This window comes from Tetranychus urticae, unplaced genomic scaffold, assembly GCF_039701765.1.
Source record: "Tetranychus urticae isolate SD_2017Ah unplaced genomic scaffold, NJAU_TeUrti_SD_1.0 Scaffold_8, whole genome shotgun sequence".
NCBI lineage: Eukaryota > Metazoa > Arthropoda > Arachnida > Trombidiformes > Tetranychidae > Tetranychus > Tetranychus urticae.
This window is the reverse complement of record NW_028315840.1, coordinates 165,001-169,349: the sequence shown is the minus strand read 5'-3', so window position 1 is coordinate 169,349 and position 4,349 is coordinate 165,001. Positions and strand designations below refer to the sequence as shown.

Sequence of the window (4,349 nt, the reverse complement as noted above, 5' to 3'; positions counted from 1 at the left end):
AACCTTTGCGCCGGACTCATCCCTTTTCACTCGCCGTTACTCAGGGAATCTCATTTGATTTCTTTTCCTCCGCTGAATTATATGCTTAAATTCGGCGGGTAACCTCACCTGATCTGAGATCAAAAATATTGATTAAGTTGATTAATGTTTATTTGTGTTGTTTGCAAGCAAGCAACGTAAATCTACTTTAATGTTTGCACAAATTTTGCCTTTGCATTACTTCTTAGGTCTGCTTTAACAGAATGAAATAGCTACTATTTGTACGATTTATACAAGTGCAAGAAGATTCATCAGTTAACAGGTTAGTTGATCACCATAGTTATCTGCAATACGACTTTAGCGTCGTCAGATAGGCGACTAACCTTAGAATCTCATGCTAGTATCTATTCATATATACTGCTTGCAGAGATGAAATATGCATTGTACACAAAATTTATCATGTGAAACAAGTAGATTTGAGATTCTCCTTACTAAATTGCAACGAATTGCAATTAAGAAAAGGAATAAAACATCAAGATTCATGCATATAAATATACAATCCTCTCAAAACAATGCATATATGGTAGTATGCAAGTGTTTTGTTGATTATTTTACATCTCAACTCTCAGACAGATGTGACCTCGGAAAAGACCCGAAAGCCGCAATGTGCGTTGGAAGCTCAAGTGCTCGGCGTGTCCTGCAATTCGCACCGATTATCGTAGCTAGCTACGTTCTTCATCGATTGGTAATTCGAGTGATCCACCGCTTGAAGATGTATCTTTGCCACCGTGGGACTTTTAATAAGTATCCTAAATCTGCATTGAGAGGGTTTGAAAACAATTGTATGCAGTTTATAAAAACCATAGTTGTCTTTACTTAGTTAGGCGAAGAAGTGTAAAACTTCCTTCTTTAAACCTTGCCGTCAGCATAAGCTGAAGACTTGATCAGGTACCAAGTATGTAGCAAGACAGGCTTTTCATTATAAACTACAATTGTTTTGCAAAAGAAATTATGGCTATCGTTAGATAACCCTCACTCTTTGTTGCATTGGATAATGAAAGATGGATGTATGAATGAACGAATGTAATGCAAATTAGAATCATGTTGCAATGGCTAAATGTTTGCAATAAACATTCACAATTGCGACTCTAATGCAAATACAATTCAATTGCATTCACCATATTAGCATCTACAATATCACTATGCAGAGTGTTTGATTGTTTGAAGGTTGTATTTCTCTTATAATAAGAGGGTAATACGTTAATGATCCTTCCGCAGGTTCACCTACGGAAACCTTGTTACGACTTTTACTTCCTCTAAATGATCAAGTTTGAACATCTTTCCAGCACAATCCGACCACTAGTTTCCCAATGGTCTGGATTGACCAGTCCGAAGTCCTCACTAAATCATTCAATCGGTAGTAGCGACGGGCGGTGTGTACAAAGGGCAGGGACGTAATCAACGCAAGCTAATGACTCACGCTTACTGGGAATTCCTCGTTCATGGGCAATAATTACAATGCCCAATCCCCATCACGAAATGGGTTCAAGCGGTTACCCACTCCTTTCGGAGCAGGAAACAGTATGCACGATGACCACTTCAGTGTAGCACGCGTGCGGCCCCGGACATCTAAGGGCATCACAGACCTGTTATTGCTCTGTTTCGTGCGGCTGCGAGCGCCGCTTGTCCCTCTAAGAAGTCCTTACAGTGCTACAGCATCCTTACCCTAGCCAATTCTGTAGGCTAATAGCAGCAGAGCCCTCAACAGCCGAAACCATCAAGAGATACTACCACCCACAGGTTGACTAAGGGGAAGTACTGCAGTGTAAACTGCAAGTCTATTTAGTAGGCTAGAGTCTCGTTCGTTATCGGAATTAACCAGACAAATCACTCCACCAACTAAGAACGGCCATGCACCACCACCCACTGAATCAAGAAAGAGCTCTCAATCTGTCAATCCTCTCAGTGTCCGGGCCGGGTGAGTTTTCCCGTGTTGAGTCAAATTAAGCCGCAAGCTCCACTCCTGGTGGTGCCCTTCCGTCAATTCCTTTAAGTTTCAGCTTTGCAACCATACTTCCCCCGGAACCCAAAAACTTTGGTTTCCCGGAAGCTTCCATTCGAGTCATGAAATTAGTTACTCAGAATGATCGCTGGTTGGCATCGTTTATGGTTAGAACTAGGGCGGTATCTGATCGCCTTCGAACCTCTAACTTTCGTTCTTGATTAATGAAAACATTCTTGGCAAATGCTTTCGCTGTAGTTTGTCTTGCGACGGTCCAAGAATTTCACCTCTAGCGCCGCAATACAAATGCCCCCGTCTGTCCCTCTTAATCATTACCTTGGATTCTTAAGACCAACAAAATAGAACCAAGGTCCTATTCCATTATTCCATGCAAGATCATTCAAGTTAAGGTAGTGGTACGCATCATATAGATGGTTGACCATACCGTTTTTAGGCACCTCTTTCGAGGTTTTGGACGCCTGCTTTGAGCACTCTGATTTTTTCAAGGTAAAAGTCTCGATCGCTTGAATCAACACTCGGTAAAGAGCATTGATAGCAAATATCGAGCAATTTTCTGTCTAAACACTATGAATGTAACCACCAGGAAAGAGGAATGAAGGTTCAAGCAAGCATCCGTAGACACAAGCAAGAAACCTAACATCACCATCTAACCCTTTAATCAGTGGACCCCATAGGTTCGACTGAAATCCAACTACGAGCTTTTTAACCGCAGCAACTTTAATATACGCTATTGGAGCTGGAATTACCGCGGCTGCTGGCACCAGACTTGCCCTCCAATAGATCCTCGTTAAAGGATTTAAATTGTACTCATTCCAATTACGGGGCCTCAATAGAGTCCCGTATTGTTATTTTTCGTCACTACATCCCCGTACTGGGATTGTGTAATTTGCGCGCCTGCTGCCTTCCTTAGATGTGGTAGCCGTTTCTCAGGCTCCCTCTCCGGAATCGAACCCTAATTCCCCGTTACCCGTTACAACCATGGTAGGCGCATAACCTACCATCGACAGTTGATAAGGCAGTTGCTTGAGGGATACATCGTCGGCTCAGAGGCCATACGATTTGCTCAGTTATTCAGAGTCATCACAAGAAATGCAACCGAAGTTGCTAAGATCCCCACTGCTAGTCCTTAGACAGCGACCGAAATCACTGAACAGGGTTCTAGGTGAATAAGAATCATTGGTCTTGTACTAATAAATGCGATCCTTCCGTCAGCAAGCTGAGGTTGGAACACTTGTTCATGTATTAGCTCTAGAATTACCACAGTTATCCATGTAAAAAAGAATATCCGAGGAACCGTAACTGATTTAATGAGCCATTCGCGGTTTCACTTTATAAACAGTATGTACTTAGACATGCATGGCTTAATCTTTGAGACAAGCATATGACTACTGGCAGGATCAACCAGGTAACTTGATGTTTTAGCAAAGTAAAATGCTAAACAAGTTGTTTTTGCAGCTATAAATACGATATCCTCAGCTAACAACCAGCAAGTGGATGTTAACTTTAACGAGGTATCGAGATTTATGTCGTGCATTAAGATGATTCTGCAGAAAACTCTTTAGAATCCATCTTCTTCCACTAAAATGTGCAAGCACATCTAGCAGGAGTAACCATTGCTGGGTACGTTTGCAAGTCAACTAAACAGCATAGTATTATAACCGCTTGATACCAATTTCTTGGATCAATCTGCGGTCTGCTTTGCACAAGCAGAGCTCAATACTAATACTGCTCACTCTGTTGAGTGACTAGTTTGAACATATATGCAAGATATGAAGTCTGATAGCATTAAAGCCCAACTCTCATAGATATTGTCAGTCGTACCAAGGAAGACCTTAGGTCTTGCAGGTACTCTACCTTTGTATAATAGTGTGTGGTGATAAGATGATTGACGATCCAAACCCATTCAGGCCCGTCTCTTCAACCACCAAACATCAACAGAATAACAGGAATAGATGCGTGAACAGCTACAGTCTGGACCATACCACTGCTTGATGCATTGACTTATCCATAACCGTAGACAATCACTTACCTCCCCATCAACTACTGATGGTTGCTTCTCTCAATTCAGCAACTACACTCACCACATATAACACAATAAATCTGGTTGTGATCTAAAACCTCTTTTTCTGAAAATTAGACTAAGTCCGTGTCTATTTTTGACACCCAATAACTTTTGAACCATAAGGTCAATCGCGATCATGTTTTTCGGGGTAATATCCCAGTAGTGCCGACTATCGCATGCGCTTATTAATGACCTAAATTACTAAACGCAAGTGGCCTAAAATCGCGCCAATTCGAACATTCTCATTGCTTTTATGGGCTCAACCATTAAAGGCGATTTCCTCTG

At 41.6% G+C, this 4,349-nt stretch overlaps 2 non-coding genes across 2 annotated transcripts; both read right to left on the bottom strand.

The window, feature by feature from the left end:
• Positions 1-598: 598 nt before the first annotated feature.
• On the bottom strand, positions 599-753 carry LOC149092565 (5.8S ribosomal RNA). Its single transcript, XR_016200822.1, has one exon. It is a non-coding gene; the product is annotated as a 5.8S ribosomal RNA (ribosomal RNA).
• Positions 754-1,240: 487 nt separating this feature from the next.
• LOC149092564 (small subunit ribosomal RNA) lies at positions 1,241-3,410 on the bottom strand. The gene has a single exon (XR_016200845.1). It is a non-coding gene; the product is annotated as a small subunit ribosomal RNA (ribosomal RNA).
• Between the last annotated feature and the right edge of the window lie 939 nt (positions 3,411-4,349).